Genomic DNA, 17,963 nt, shown 5'->3' with positions numbered 1-17,963 from the left:
ATACCCAGACGGGTAAACAATACCAGATCCAGAAAAGATAGACTTGCCAGTCCACGCATGTTATATACCGTATCGTGTGTCCATGTCGCCTACTATATGTGGGTGAAACCACGATGGAGGCTCGGTCATGGATTCTGAGCCATAAAAGTACTATTCGTACGAAGAAGCTAGATTTGCCGATACCTAGGCATTTTGACTCAGATGGCCATGCAGTCAGCCAGCTAAAGATTCGCATTATGCGCTTTAGGTATGTGATGAGGGACATAGGGCGGGCCGTGCGATAGCCAGTCTGGTTGGCACATGCGTAGTAGGCATGATGGGCCCGCATTATCACAGGGAGTGTCCGCTGCTATGGCAACTGGCTGCTCGATAGTCGTTCTTTCTTGCGCATACGCCGGAGGTATGTGAGGAGTGACGTAGATCGGGCCGTGGAACAGCTGGCCTGGTTGGCGCATGTGTAGTAGGTATGATGGGCGGGATACTTTTCTGCTCTGATGATGGAAGGCCTACGCTGTGGCGGTGGTAGTCCCAGCGTGATGACGGCGCTCACTGGACGCAGACCGATGACGATTTGAGAAAAATCCTATCCCGATCGAAACTGCGCCGTTACTACCTTGTTTTGATCGCAGCGTTAAAAAAAACTCCAGTGGGTAAAAGCCCCTACAGCGAGGTTTTGTGAATAAAACCAGCATTTCCACACTTGGTGCATTATTACTTTGTCATGCTGGTGTAATTTATATAGAATGTTATCCTTTACCACAGATTGTGATTGCAGCGATACAATAAATATTAACAAAACATAGAAACATAGTAAATCCACGGAGTTCAGCCTATTACCCCAATATTGATCTACAGGAAGGCAAATATACCCAATGAAGTCTGTTAGCCAGATCAGGGATCCCGGGATGACGGCCCCTCTAAAGTAAACTAGTGACTACAACTGGGAATCTTGTTGCACTCTAGACAGGTATCCAGGCCCCTCTTGTACTCTTCTAGTGAGCAGCACCACATCATCAGGCAGAGAATTCCACAGTCTCACTGCTCTTACAGTAAAGAACACTTTCTATGTTGTGTAGAAACACTCTTTCCTCTACATGTAGACCTGGTAACAGTCCAAAACACTATTGCCTGTCTGGGTATAACTGATATGGAATCTATTACGCCATGCTTCTAGCTGACTTGGAGGGCTTTGCCAGGCCTGCGGCTGCCACTGGTGCTCATTAGCTCCTTATAATCACCCAACGGAATCCTGATCGGCTGCTAGCAGCACCCCTCACTGTCTGACTATTGCCTCAGCATATAGAGGAGCGTGTGGCAAAAACTGAGCTTAGTGAATAAGGGAAAGCCCTTTGTGCACAACCCATTAAGACCAACCACCTATACCTTTCCGACTCAGGTAAGCTCTTAGTCATGGCTTGTCAGATGTCAGGTGATCCAAGAGGTTTATACATAAGTGGTAACGTGTAAGAGCCGGTCTGGCACAATAGTCCATATCAGGGAGCGAACATTTACATTCAATCACCACAGAAAGTGAAAATATAAATCTGAGATCGAGCAGATATTGTCAGAACAAATACATAAGATCAGACTTAGAATTCACGGCTAACGGAACCCGGGCACACAACTCCATAATCCAGGAAACTCATGTACCAATAGTTTCCTGTGCCAATCCCCTCCCCGGGAAGGAAATGGCTATAATGTACAAAGAACCCATATTGCCTGAATGACATCACAACATTTCATCCAAAACCGATTCAATATGTATTCTAAGGGTTAATCCTCCCTCTAAGGGAGGTGATTGGCACAGAAAACCTTTCCTACGTGAGTCTTACTGGATTACGGAGATGTGCGCCCGGGTTCTGTTAGGCTTGAAGTCTAAGTAGGATCTCATGTATTCCTGTTGGCAGTATCTACCTGATCTGTAAATGTTTGCACCCTGATATGGGCTATTATGTCGCAGCAGATTTCCCAAGTTGTCACTTATGTATAAAACTCTTGGCTCTCCTGAAATCTGGTGTGTTCAGAGCTCATCTGAGTGTGAAACATGTAGGGGGTTTGTTTTATCGGGCTGTGTGCCCCAAGTTGTATAGTCCTGTATAAATAAAGTCTGATATGTTACACTGAAGTTGTAGAACCTTTCCCATGTGATCACAGCCGTATATTACTGTGTGCGACTCTTCCTAGTATATGACCCTATAGTGATGAGATGGAGGGGAGACGCCCTTGCTGGGCTCAGTGGTGAAAACATCATCTAAAGGAAGAAGAAAGATCGGCCCAAACACAAACATGTAAGTTACACAAGTAAACTTTTATGATCAGTTAGACACAAGTTTAGAGACGCAGTTATATGTATCAGTGTGAAATATTCTATGTACACGGCTGATATAAAGGTGCGATATCTGGATTATATTTGTTTCTGGATTACAGATGTTTATTGGTAATTACATACATTTCTTATTCATCACTTACTGCTCTGAATTGCTTCCCTTTTCTTGTGTATGACATGTCACTTTACTTTTTATACCTTTTTTGTAGTTCTCTCCGGTGTGAACCTTTTGATGTCGCAGTAAATGGGATTTGCGAGTAAAACATTTCCCACATTCTGAACATACAAACGGCTTTTCTCCTGTGTGTGTTCTCTGATGTGTAACAAGGACTGATTTCACTGCAAAACATTTCCCGCAATCTGAACAAGAAAATGGCTTCACCCCTGTGTGAATTCTCTTATGTGTAACAAGGACTGATTTCACTGCAAAGCATTTCCCACATTCTGAACATACAAACGGCTTTTCTCCTGTGTGAATTCTCTGATGTCTAATGACGAGTGATTTCACTGCAAAACATTTCCCACATTCTGAACATACAAACAGTTTCGCTCGTGGGTGAACTTTTTGATGGTGCAGTAAATGTGATTTGCGAGTAAAACATTTCCCACATTCTGAACAAGAAAACGGCTTCACCCCTGTATGAATTCTCTGATGTCCAACAAGGTCTGATTTCTGTGCAAAACATTTCCCACATTCTGAACAAGAAAATGGCTTTTCTCCTGTGTGAATTCTCTGATGTGTAACAAGGAGTGATTTCAGTGCAAAACATTTCCCGCAATCTGAACAATAAAACGGCTTCACCCCTATGTGACTATTTTGATGTCTAATAAGATATGATTTCACTGCAAAACGTTTCCCACAATCTGAACAAGAATATGGCTTCTCTCCTGTGTGAATTTTCTGATGTTTAACAAGGAGTGATTTCACTGCAAAATATTTCCCACATTCTGAACAAGAAAACGGCTTCTCTCCTGTATGAATTCTCTGATGTATAACTAGGAGTGATTTTGCTGCAAAACATTTCCTACACTCTGAACAAGAAAATGGCTTCACACCTGTGTGAATTCTCTGATGTCTAACAAAGTATGATTTCTGTGCAAAACATTTCCCACATTCTGAACAAGAAAATGGCTTCACCCCTGTGTGACTATTTTGATGTCTAATAAGACGTGATTTCACTGCAAGACATTTCCCACATTCTGAACATACAAACGGCTTTTCTCCTGTGTGAATTCTCTGATGTGTAACAAGGAGTGATTTCACTGCAAAACATTTCCCACACTCTGAACATGAATATGGCTTCTTCTTTCTCTCAGCTCTTTGATGTTTTCTCCTTCTGTGACATTTATCAGTCTGTGATGGACCAGGAGATGGGACCTGTTTGAGAGGATCAGATGATGGATCTTTGCTCTGAATGGCTGATGAGATATCTGGGATAATGGCAGGTTCTTCATATGTATCTTGTGTGATACCACAATCCTCTGCTTTACAATCTGCAGATATCAGACGTCCCTCTGAGCTCCCGCTACCGTCATCTGCCAAGAATAAAGTTGATTTTTTTTTCATATTATAGATCTTAAAATGATCCTGATATTTTATAACATTTCTCTGCAAATAACAAGTCATGTAGAAAAAGTTAATCATCATCTAAGGGTGCTTTTACACAGTGGCTAGAATAATCACTGAAAAGAGCCATTACAAACAACTGTCTGTCCATGTAAACACGAGTCCTGACAGAGCAAGTGAGTGAGGATCATTCACTTATAGAAGTCGCTTGGTTTGCAGCTCACTTAACCCCTTAACGATCGGGCCATAGTGTTTTTACGTCCTGCAGCTGCAGGACGTGTATGGAGGGAGGTAGCGGCGCTAGCTCCGTCCATACAGTTTATTACAGCTGACACCCGCGGGCAATAGCCGCGCTCGGCCGATCGCGGCTATTAACCCTTTAAATGCCGCTGTCAATCCGTAAAAGTCCGATTTATCAATGTTGTGCATTATTTTTTTTGCACGGTGAACGTCGTCCGTAAAAAAAAAAAAAAAAAGAACGCCAGAAATGCATTTTTTTAAATACCCTGTCTCCCAGAAAAAACGCAATAAAAAGCGATCAAAAAGTCGTATGTATTCCAAATTGATACTATCGGAAACTGAAGGACATCCCGCAAAAAATGAGCCCTTGCTCAACTACGTCGACGGAAAAATAAAAAAGTTATCGCGCGCACAAGATGACGGCAGAAAATAATTGAAAAAAATTTAATATCTTAAAAAAAAATACAAGTACTAAAGCAAAAGGAAAACTATACAAGTTTGGTATCGTAGTAATCGTACTGACCCATAGAATAAAAATATCAGGTCGTTTTTGTTGCAGTTTGTGCGCCGTAGAAACAGGACGCACCGAAAGATGGTGGAGTGTCATTTTTTTTTCCATTTCTCTCCGCTAAGAATTTTTAAAAAGTTTTTCAGTAAATTATATGGTACAATAAATAGTGCCATTGAAAAACACAACTCGTCCCGGCCATTTCTGCACCAACATTAGTTTCTGGTTTTCCATAAAGAACTCATATAAAATCTCCCATGAAGCCGGATGTCAGTAACACACGGTGTGCAGCAAATACAGAACTGCTCATCTATAAGACAGCTTGGTACATACGGTAATTCTATATTCTGTCACCTCAGACCAGGACTAGGCCGGGGCAGGGAGGCATTCTGAGTATTGCTCTGGGGCCCCATGGCTTCTTTGTATGACCCTGGAGCCTATACACTTCATAGTTCCCGGTCATGCTGCAAAATAAATTCTCTGGGGCAGAAAAAGTTTATTGTAACCAAAAGGAAAAGGCCCTTCACAGAATAGACATATACCTAAAATGTATCCCTTATTAGTATACATTAAAATGTTATTGGGCTACAAACACAGACTGCAGGTTCTTACAATAACCAGAACCGCAGTCAGAACAATTAACGGGATTAGATGACAGACCGATCAGAAATCCGCTACTGTCACTAAATCACTTATCTGTGAGCATAAACCGCTACCATCTAGACCTCACATATACAAGTGATAGATGTACAGATGGTTTACATAAATGCACTACCATCAAGACTTCTCATGTAAGGGTCGCGGGCGCGGTAGAAATCTCTATAGGAGTTTGATTTTGAGATAGAATGTCAATTGTAACCAGGAAATTATTCCTATTGGGTCGGCTCGGTTCGACACGTTTCTCTACTGATAGGGTAGTTCCTCAGGAACCGCTATCCCTCTGCACTAGTATCACAGTGCCTTTCTTTCCAGTGCTATAAATATTAGATGATTATGCAATTTTCCTGAGATCTCAGCTATTTCCCGTATCTATATATATATAAAGACGAAAGCCCTCACTGACTCACTAACTCATTCACTCACCAAAAGTTATCCAACTTCCCGATGTCGTAGAAACATAAATTTTGGCACAAGCATAGATTATCTCCCAAATAGGAAAAGCTAATGGGTCCCAACTTGATTATTCAATTCTAGCGCAAAAGAATTAGCGTCCAAATTTTACGTATGGAATTTAATTCTCTCATTTCCTGATGTCATTTTATATAAAGGAAACGTCGCATGGTTACCTCCACGTGGTGTTTCCTGGGTAACGCAAAGAACCATGCAAAATGGTGAACATACAGTATGTATGTCTGTCTGTCTGTCCTTTACTACACCATTCATCCAATCACCATGAAACTTTGGGAAGTTGTTGAGTACACTCCTGGGAAGATTACTGGCATAGTACAACTATCCACCATCGACAGTTATGCCCCCCAGACAAAGATCATTTGATTTCCATCTCAAGCACAAAAACAAAAGGCATTACGAGTAATGGGATGCGTGTTCAACTACAAAATGATGCATCCGCCGAACGTTTCGCAAGACAATTGCTGCATATTGAGAATGCTGAGTTAAAATAAAAGCTGTGCTGTGATTGGTTGCTATCTCTTATACTGCTGAGGCAACATGAATGCTGCGCTGTGATTGGTTGCTATTTTTTATATTGCTGAGGCAGAATAAAAGTTGCGCTGTGATTGGCTGTTATTTCTCTTACTGCTGAGGTAACATGAAAGCTGCGCTGTGATTGGGTGTTATCTATATATATAAAATTGAATGTATGTCTGTCTGCGTGTCTGCGTGTCTGCGTGTCTGTTTGTCCTTTATGCGCTAATACACCATTCATCCGATCGCCATGAAACTTTGGGAAGTTGTTAAGTACACTCCTGGGAAGATTATAGGCATAGTACAAATATCCTACGATAAATGGCGCGCGAGCGTCGTCGAAAGTTACGCCCCCCCCCCACGTAGATCGAATAAGTAAGCCACCTGCTATTGTGATGTCATCACTGATGTCATCAACATCGGACGCCCTTGAACATGCCCCAACATGTTCTATAAAGCTGCATTGTGATGTCATTAAGGCTCTATTATGACACGTAGAGCTTGGAACCACTAGAGCACGCCAGCCAATTACCATTGGAGTTGGAAGTGGGTAAACAAGTACTAGGATATCTTCCTAAGAAGCCACAGCAGCCGGATAAATTGTATGTTCCACCCAACGGCTATTTTATTCAGCCCGCAAGGGGGAAGCAGCGGCCTACAAAATCTAATTCTCTCATTTCCTGATGTCATAGATAGATAGATAGATAGATAGATAGATAGATAGATAGATAGATAGATAGACTGTATGCAATAACCCTGATAGATAGATAGATAGATAGATAGATAGATAGATAGATAGATAGACTGTATGCAATAACCCTGATAGATAGATAGATAGATAGACTGTATGCAATAACCCAGATAGATAGATAGATAGATAGATAGATAGACTGTATGCAATAACCCAGATAGATAGATAGATAGATAGATAGACTGTATGCAATAACCCTGATAGATAGATAGATAGATAGATAGATAGATAGATAGATAGATAGACTGTATGCAATAACCCAGATAGATAGATAGACTGTATGCAATAACCCAGATAGATAGATAGATAGACTGTATGCAATAACCCAGATAGATAGATAGACTGTATGCAATAACCCAGATAGATAGATAGATAGATAGATAGATAGATAGATAGATAGATAGATAGATAGACTGTATGCAATGACACGTACAGCTTGAAACCATAAATACTAGAGCACGCCAGCCATTTACAGTCAGTCTCCATTGGAGTTGGAAGTGGGCAAACATGTACTCGGCCAGTGATGGCGAACCTTTTAGGGACCGAGTGCCCAAACTACAACCCAAAACCCACTTATGTATCGCAAAGTGCCAACACGTCAGGGGGCGGGGCTTATCACAACGTATGATTTTACCCCCGTCGTTCTAAAAAGGACAAGGCTGTTTCAGAATAGACCGGGTGCAGATTCTGACTGCTTTTTGGACGCGGAAATACTGCAGAATGTCCTCAGCGGAGATTTCTGTGGAAAATTCTGCAGCATTTCCGCATCTAAAAAGCAGTCAAAATCTGCACCCGGTCTATTCTGAAAGAGCCCTGCCCATTTCTGCCACATGTACACATACCCCAGCGGTAATAGTGACACCTTCACCCCAGCGATAATAGTGACATCCCACAGCAGTAATAATAGTGACACTCCCCCCATTAGTAATAAGAGTGACATACCCCAGCGGTCCCCCAGCAGTAATAATGCCCGCTCTCCCCCCCAGCGGTTCCCCCAGCAGTCATAATACCCCCCCCCCCCCAGTGGTCCACCAGCAGTCACAATGCCACCCCCAGCTGTCCACCAGCAATAATAATGCCCCCCTCCCCCCAAGTGGTTCCCCCAGCAGTCATAATGGCTCCCCCCCAGCGGTTCTCCTGGCAGTCATCATGCCCCCCTTCCCCCACAGAGATTTTCTTGGCAGTCACCATGCCCCCCTCCCCCCAACGATTCTCCCAGCAGTCATGCCTCCGCTCCCCCGCCAGCGATTCTCCCAGCAGTCAGAATGTCTCCCATCCCCCCCAGCGATTATCCCAGCAGTCAGAATGTCTCCCATCCCCCCCCAGCAATTCTCCCAGCAGTCAGAATGTCTTCCATCCCCCCCAGCGATTATCCCAGCAGTCAGAATGTCTCCCATCCCCCCCAGCAATTCTCCCAGCAGTAAGTATGTCTCCCCCCCCCCCAGCGATTCTCACACAACGGCTATTTTATTCAGCCTGGAAGGGGGTAGCAGCGGCCTACAAAACCTCAGTGGTCGCTGCTGCCGTCATCTAGATATATAAAAACGAAGTATGTATGTATGTCTGTCTTCGCAGCAACGCGCGACGGGTACGCTAGTAAGCTGAGGTAACATGTAAACTGCGCTGCGATTGGTTGTTATATATTATACCACTGAGGTAACATAAAAAAGCTGCGCTGTGATTGGTTGTTATCTAGATATGTAAAACGAATGTATGAATGTCTGTCTGTCTGTCTTCGCAGCAACGCGCGACGGGTAAGCTGAGTGCACTCCTGGGAAGATTATAGGCATAGTACAAATATTCCATGATAAATGGCACGTGCGCGAGCGTCGTCGACGGTTACGACTCCCCACGAGAATCGTTCGATTTTCATCATTGCCACTAATTCTCTCACTTCCCGATGTCGTAGAAACATGAAATTTGGCACGAGCATTGAGTATGTCATAAATAGGAAAAGGTAATGGGTCCCAACTCGATTATTCAATTCTAAGCGCAAAAGAATTAGTTCCCAAATTTTACGTACGGAATCTAATTTTCTCGCTTCCCAATGTCATAGAAACTTGAAATTTGGCACGAGCATTGATTATGTCATAAATAGGAAAAGTTAATGGGTCCCAACTCGATTATTCAATTCTATGCGCAAAAGAATTAGCGTCCAAATTTTACATATGGAATCTAGCGTCCAAATTTTACGTACGGAATCTAATTTTCTCGCTTCCCAATGTCATAGAAACTTGAAATTTGGCACGAGCATTGATTATGTCAAAAATAGGAAAAGTTAATGGGTCCCAACTCGATTATTCAATTCTAAGCGCAAAAGAATTAGCGCCCAAATTTTACGTACGGAATCTAATTTTCTCGCTTCCCAATGTCATAGAAACTTGAAATTGGGCACGAGCATTGATTATGTCAAAAATAGGAAAAGTAAATGGGTCCCAACTCGATTATTCAATTTTAAGCGCCAAAGAATTAGCGTCCAAATTTTACGTACGGAATCTAATTTTCTCGCTTTCCAATGTCATAGAAACTTGAAATTTGGCACGAGCATTGATTATGTCATAAATAGGAAAAGTTAATAGGTCCCAACTCGATTATTCAATCCTAAGTGCAAAAGAATTAGCGTTCAAATTTTATGTACGGAATCTAGCGTCCAAATTTTACGTACGGAATCTAATTTTCTCGCTTCCCAATGTCAAAGAAAATTGAAATTTGGCACGAGCATTGATTATGTTATAAATAGGAAAAGTTAATAGGTCCCAACTCGATTATTCAATTTTAAGCGCCAAAGAATTAGCGTCCAAATTTTACGTACGGAATCTAATTTTCTCGCTTCCCAATGTCATAGAAACTTGAAATTTGGCACGAGCATTGATTATATCAAAAATAGGAAAAGTTAGCTGGTCATGTAGAACACACGAACAATTCAAAAAAATATGGGGCCAATGGCCAGGCACCCCCTCCTCTACATCCCACTAAATGGCATACAGTCTCTTTAGCTACAATTTAATTCAAACAGAACTTGCATATCTCACTCGTCTCATGATTTTCTTTTGGAGTTAGAGGTTATAATATAATAATAGATGTTCTCCCCCCCCCCTCCCCCTCCCTTTAACACACCCTTCCTACCCTCACCTTTTTCACCATCCCAACCTCCGTAAAAAAAATAATAATCAAGAAACGTTTTGCTTCTGTAACAATTAACATTGTTCAACTATTTTTCTCTGTAACAAATGTTTATTACAACCCTGTCGGTTGAACTTGTGCATGCCTTTCTTGAATAAATAAAGAATATTTAAAAAAAAAAAATAGGAAAAGTTAAAGGGTCCCAAATCGATTATTCAATTCTAAGCGCCAAAGAATTAGCGTCCAAATTTTACGTACGAAATCTAATTTTCTCGCTTCCCAATGTCATAGAAGCTTGAAATTTGGCACGAGCATTGATTATGTCATAAATAGGAAAAGTTAATGGGTCCCAACTCAATTATTCAATTCTAAGCGCAAAATAATTAGCGTCCCAATTTTATGTACGGAATCTAGCATCCAAATTTTACGTACGGAATCTAATTTTCTCGCTTCCCAATGTCATAAAAATTTGAAATTTGGCAGGAGCATTGATTATGTCATAAATAGGAAAAGCTAATGGGTCCCAACTCCATTATTCAATTCTATGCGCAAAAGAATTAGCGTCCAAATTTTACGTACGGAATGTTATTTTCTCACTTTCCGGTGTCATAGAAACGGGAAATTTGACACGAGCATTGATTATGTCATAAATAGGAAAAGTTAATGGGTCCCAACTCGATTATTCAATCCTAAGCGCAAAATTTGGCACGAGCATTGATTATGTCATAAATAGGATATTGAGAATGCTGAGGTAAAATAAAAGCTGTGCTGTGATTGGTTGCAATATATTATACCGCTGAGGTAAAATGAATGCTGCGCTGTGATTGGTTGCTGTTTTTTATATTGCTGAGGCAGAATAAAATTTCCGCTGCAAATTTTACGTATGGAATCTAACTCTCTCACTTCCTGATGTCATCTACATATATAAAAATGAATGTATGTATGTCTGTCTGTCTGTCCTTTACTACAACATTCATCCAATCACCATGAAACTTTGGGAAGTTGTTGAGTACACTCCTGGGAAGATTACTGGCATAGTACAACTATCCACCGTCGACAGTTATGCCCCCCAGACAAAGATCATTTGATTTCCATCTCAAGCACAAAAACAAAAGGCATTACGAGCAACGGGATGCGTGTTCAACTACAAAATGATGCATCCGCCGAACGTTTTGCAAGACAATTGCTGAATATTGAGAAGCTGAGTTAAAATAAAAGCTGTGCTGTGATTGCTTGCTATCTCTTATACTGCTGAGGCAACATGAATGCTCCGCTGTGATTGGTTGCTATTTTTTATATTGCTGAGGCAGAATAAAAGTTGCGCTGTGATTGGTTGTTATTTCTCTTACTGCTGAGGTAACATGAAAGCTGCGCTGTGATTGGGTGTTATATATTATAAAGCTGAGGTAACATGTAAGCTGCGCTGCGATTGGTTGTTATACAGTATATTATACCACTGAGGTAACATAAAAAAGCTGCGCTGTGATTGGTTGTTATCTAGATATATAAAACGAATGTATGAATGTCTGTCTGTCTTCGCAGTAACGCGCGACGGGTAAGCTGAGTGCACTCCTGGGAAGATTATAGGCATAGTACAAATATTCCATGATAAATGGCACGTGCGCGAGCGTCGTCGACGGTTACAACTCCCCACGTAGATCGTTAGATTTTCATCATTGCCACTAATTCTCTCACTTCCTGATGTCGTAGAAACATGAAATTTGGCACAAGCATTGATTATGTCATAAATAGGAAAAGTTAATAGGTCCCAACTCGATTATTCAATTTTAAGCGCCAAAGAATTAGCGTCCAAATTTTACGTACGGAATCTAATTTTCTCGCTTCCCAATGTCATAGAAACTTGAAATTTGGCACGAGCATTGATTATGTCAAAAATAGGAAAAGTTAGCTGGTCATGTAGAACACACGAACAATTCAAAAAAATATGGGGCCAATGGCCAGGCACCCCCTCCTCTACATCCCACTAAATGGCATACAGTCTCTTTAGCTACAATTTAATTCAAACAGAACTTGCATATCTCACTCGTCTCATGATTTTCTTTTGGAGTTAGAGGTTATAATATAATAATAGATGTTCTCCCCCCCCCTCCCCCTCCCTTTAACACACCCTTCCTACCCTCACCTTTTTCACCATCCCAACCTCCGTAAAAAAAATAATAATCAAGAAACGTTTTGCTTCTGTAACAATTAACATTGTTCAACTATTTTTCTCTGTAACAAATGTTTATTACAACCCTGTCGGTTGAACTTGTGCATGCCTTTCTTGAATAAATAAAGAATATTTAAAAAAAAAAAATAGGAAAAGTTAAAGGGTCCCAAATCGATTATTCAATTTTAAGCGCCAAAGAATTAGCGTCCAAATTTTACGTACGAAATCTAATTTTCTCGCTTCCCAATGTCATAGAAGCTTGAAATTTGGCACGAGCATTGATTATGTCATAAATAGGAAAAGTTAATGGGTCCCAACTCAATTATTCAATTCTAAGCGCAAAATAATTAGCGTCCCAATTTTATGTACGGAATCTAGCATCCAAATTTTACGTACGGAATCTAATTTTCTCGCTTCCCAATGTCATAAAAATTTGAAATTTGGCAGGAGCATTGATTATGTCATAAATAGGAAAAGCTAATGGGTCCCAACTCCATTATTCAATTCTATGCGCAAAAGAATTAGCGTCCAAATTTTACGTACGGAATGTTATTTTCTCACTTTCCGGTGTCATAGAAACGGGAAATTTGACACGAGCATTGATTATGTCATAAATAGGAAAAGTTAATGGGTCCCAACTCGATTATTCAATCCTAAGCGCAAAATTTGGCACGAGCATTGATTATGTCATAAATAGGATATTGAGAATGCTGAGGTAAAATAAAAGCTGTGCTGTGATTGGTTGCAATATATTATACCGCTGAGGTAAAATGAATGCTGCGCTGTGATTGGTTGCTGTTTTTTATATTGCTGAGGCAGAATAAAATTTCCGCTGCAAATTTTACGTATGGAATCTAACTCTCTCACTTCCTGATGTCATCTACATATATAAAAATGAATGTATGTATGTCTGTCTGTCTGTCCTTTACTACAACATTCATCCAATCACCATGAAACTTTGGGAAGTTGTTGAGTACACTCCTGGGAAGATTACTGGCATAGTACAACTATCCACCGTCGACAGTTATGCCCCCCAGACAAAGATCATTTGATTTCCATCTCAAGCACAAAAACAAAAGGCATTACGAGCAACGGGATGCGTGTTCAACTACAAAATGATGCATCCGCCGAACGTTTTGCAAGACAATTGCTGAATATTGAGAAGCTGAGTTAAAATAAAAGCTGTGCTGTGATTGCTTGCTATCTCTTATACTGCTGAGGCAACATGAATGCTCCGCTGTGATTGGTTGCTATTTTTTATATTGCTGAGGCAGAATAAAAGTTGCGCTGTGATTGGTTGTTATTTCTCTTACTGCTGAGGTAACATGAAAGCTGCGCTGTGATTGGGTGTTATATATTATAAAGCTGAGGTAACATGTAAGCTGCGCTGCGATTGGTTGTTATACAGTATATTATACCACTGAGGTAACATAAAAAAGCTGCGCTGTGATTGGTTGTTATCTAGATATATAAAACGAATGTATGAATGTCTGTCTGTCTTCGCAGTAACGCGCGACGGGTAAGCTGAGTGCACTCCTGGGAAGATTATAGGCATAGTACAAATATTCCATGATAAATGGCACGTGCGCGAGCGTCGTCGACGGTTACAACTCCCCACGTAGATCGTTAGATTTTCATCATTGCCACTAATTCTCTCACTTCCTGATGTCGTAGAAACATGAAATTTGGCACGAGCATTGATTATGTCATAAATAGGAAAAGCTAATCGGTCCCAACTCGATTATTCAATTCTAAGCGCAAAAGAATTAGCGCCCAAATTTTACGTACGGAATCTAATTTTCTCGCTTCCCAATGTCATAGAAACTTGAAATTTGGCACGAGCATTGATTATGTCATAAATAGGAAAAGTTAATGGGTCCCAACTCGATTATTCAATTCTATGAGCAAAAGAATTAGCGTCCAAATTTTACATATGGAATCTAGCGTCCAAATTTTACGTACGGAATCTAATTTTCTTGCTTCCCAATGTCATAGAAACTGGAAATTTGGCACGAGCATTGATTATGTCAAAAATAGGAAAAGTTAATGGGTCCCAAATCGATTATTCAATTCTAAGCGCAAAAGAATTAGCGTCCAAATTTCACGCACGGAATCTAATTTTCTCGCTTCCCAATGTCATAGAAAATTGAAATTTGGCACGAGCATTGATTATGTCAAAAATAGGAAAAGTTAATGGGTCCCAACTCCATTATTCAATTCTATGCGCAAAAGAATTAGTGCCGAAATTTTACGTACGGAATCTAATTTTCTCGCTTTCCAATGTCATAGAAACTTGAAATTTGGCACGAGCATTGATTATGTCATAAATAGGAAAAGTTAATAGGTCCCAACTCGATTATTCAATCCTAAGTGCAAAAGAATTAGCGTTCAAATTTTATGCACGGAATCTAGCATCAAATTTTACGTACGGAATCTAATTTTCTCGCTTCCCAATGTCAAAGAAACTTGAAATTTGGCACGAGCATTGATTATGTTATAAATAGGAAAAGTTAATAGGTCCCAACTCGATTATTCAATTTTAAGCGCCAAAGAATTAGCGTCCAAATTTTACGTACGGAATCTAATTTTCTCGCTTCCCAATGTCATAGAAACTTGAAATTTGGCACGAGCATTGATTATGTCAAAAATAGGAAAAGTTAATAGGTCCCAACTCGATTATTCAATTTTAAGCGCAAAAGAATTAGCGCCCAAATTTTACGTACGGAATCTAATTTTCTCGCTTTCCAATGTCATAGAAACTTGAAATTTGGCACGAGCATTGATTATGTCATAAATAGGAAAAGTTAATAGGTCCCAACTCGATTATTCAATCCTAAGTGCAAAAGAATTAGCGTTCAAATTTTATGTACGGAATCTAGCGTCCAAATTTTACGTACGGAATCTAATTTTCTCGCTTCCCAATGTCAAAGAAAATTGAAATTTGGCACGAGCATTGATTATGTTATAAATAGGAAAAGTTAATAGGTCCCAACTCGATTATTCAATTTTAAGCGCCAAAGAATTAGCGTCCAAATTTTACGTACGGAATCTAATTTTCTCGCTTCTCAATGTCATAGAAACTTGAAATTTGGCACGAGCATTGATTATGTCAAAAATAGGAAAAGTTAGCTGGTCATGTAGAACACACGAACAATTCAAAAAAATATGGGGCCAATGGCCAGGCACCCCCTCCTCTACATCCCACTAAATGGCATACAGTCTCTTTAGCTACAATTTAATTCAAACAGAACTTGCATATCTCACTCGTCTCATGATTTTCTTTTGGAGTTAGAGGTTATAATATAATAATAGATGTTCTCCCCCCCCCTCCCCCTCCCTTTAACACACCCTTCCTACCCTCACCTTTTTCACCATCCCAACCTCCGTAAAAAAAAATAATAATCAAGAAACGTTTTGCTTCTGTAACAATTAACATTGTTCAACTATTTTTCTCTGTAACAAATGTTTATTACAACCCTGTCGGTTGAACTTGTGCATGCCTTTCTTGAATAAATAAAGAATATTTAAAAAAAAAAAATAGGAAAAGTTAAAGGGTCCCAAATCGATTATTCAATTCTAAGCGCCAAAGAATTAGCGTCCAAATTTTACGTACGAAATCTAATTTTCTCGCTTCCCAATGTCATAGAAGCTTGAAATTTGGCACGAGCATTGATTATGTCATAAATAGGAAAAGTTAATGGGTCCCAACTCAATTATTCAATTCTAAGCGCAAAATAATTAGCGTCCCAATTTTATGTACGGAATCTAGCATCCAAATTTTACGTACGGAATCTAATTTTCTCGCTTCCCAATGTCATAAAAATTTGAAATTTGGCAGGAGCATTGATTATGTCATAAATAGGAAAAGCTAATGGGTCCCAACTCCATTATTCAATTCTATGCGCAAAAGAATTAGCGTCCAAATTTTACGTACGGAATGTTATTTTCTCACTTTCCGGTGTCATAGAAACGGGAAATTTGACACGAGCATTGATTATGTCATAAATAGGAAAAGTTAATGGGTCCCAACTCGATTATTCAATCCTAAGCGCAAAATTTGGCACGAGCATTGATTATGTCATAAATAGGATATTGAGAATGCTGAGGTAAAATAAAAGCTGTGCTGTGATTGGTTGCAATATATTATACCGCTGAGGTAAAATGAATGCTGCGCTGTGATTGGTTGCTGTTTTTTATATTGCTGAGGCAGAATAAAATTTCCGCTGCAAATTTTACGTATGGAATCTAACTCTCTCACTTCCTGATGTCATCTACATATATAAAAATGAATGTATGTATGTCTGTCTGTCTGTCCTTTACTACAACATTCATCCAATCACCATGAAACTTTGGGAAGTTGTTGAGTACACTCCTGGGAAGATTACTGGCATAGTACAACTATCCACCGTCGACAGTTATGCCCCCCAGACAAAGATCATTTGATTTCCATCTCAAGCACAAAAACAAAAGGCATTACGAGCAACGGGATGCGTGTTCAACTACAAAATGATGCATCCGCCGAACGTTTTGCAAGACAATTGCTGAATATTGAGAAGCTGAGTTAAAATAAAAGCTGTGCTGTGATTGCTTGCTATCTCTTATACTGCTGAGGCAACATGAATGCTCCGCTGTGATTGGTTGCTATTTTTTATATTGCTGAGGCAGAATAAAAGTTGCGCTGTGATTGGTTGTTATTTCTCTTACTGCTGAGGTAACATGAAAGCTGCGCTGTGATTGGGTGTTATATATTATAAAGCTGAGGTAACATGTAAGCTGCGCTGCGATTGGTTGTTATACAGTATATTATACCACTGAGGTAACATAAAAAAGCTGCGCTGTGATTGGTTGTTATCTAGATATATAAAACGAATGTATGAATGTCTGTCTGTCTTCGCAGTAACGCGCGACGGGTAAGCTGAGTGCACTCCTGGGAAGATTATAGGCATAGTACAAATATTCCATGATAAATGGCACGTGCGCGAGCGTCGTCGACGGTTACAACTCCCCACGTAGATCGTTAGATTTTCATCATTGCCACTAATTCTCTCACTTCCTGATGTCGTAGAAACATGAAATTTGGCACGAGCATTGATTATGTCATAAATAGGAAAAGCTAATCGGTCCCAACTCGATTATTCAATTCTAAGCGCAAAAGAATTAGCGCCCAAATTTTACGTACGGAATCTAATTTTCTCGCTTCCCAATGTCATAGAAACTTGAAATTTGGCACGAGCATTGATTATGTCATAAATAGGAAAAGTTAATGGGTCCCAACTCGATTATTCAATTCTATGCGCAAAAGAATTAGCGTCCAAATTTTACATATGGAATCTAGCGTCCAAATTTTACGTACGGAATCTAATTTTCTTGCTTCCCAATGTCATAGAAACTGGAAATTTGGCACGAGCATTGATTATGTCAAAAATAGGAAAAGTTAATGGGTCCCAAATCGATTATTCAATTCTAAGCGCAAAAGAATTAGCGTCCAAATTTCACGCACGGAATCTAATTTTCTCGCTTCCCAATGTCATAGAAAATTGAAATTTGGCACGAGCATTGATTATGTCAAAAATAGGAAAAGTTAATGGGTCCCAACTCCATTATTCAATTCTATGCGCAAAAGAATTAGTGCCG

The 17,963-nt window shown here is 40.0% G+C and overlaps 1 pseudogene; it reads right to left on the bottom strand.

Moving 5' to 3' along the window:
- Positions 1-1,408: 1,408 nt before the first annotated feature.
- Positions 1,409-17,963, bottom strand: part of LOC136628714 (zinc finger protein 585A-like) — a 54,687-nt pseudogene continuing 38,132 nt past the window's right edge.

The sequence above is a fragment of the Eleutherodactylus coqui genome, chromosome 5, assembly GCF_035609145.1.
Source record: "Eleutherodactylus coqui strain aEleCoq1 chromosome 5, aEleCoq1.hap1, whole genome shotgun sequence".
NCBI classification, from domain to species: Eukaryota; Metazoa; Chordata; class Amphibia; order Anura; family Eleutherodactylidae; genus Eleutherodactylus; species Eleutherodactylus coqui.
The sequence above is the reverse complement of the archived record's forward strand: the minus strand, read 5'-3'. Positions and strand labels throughout refer to the sequence as shown.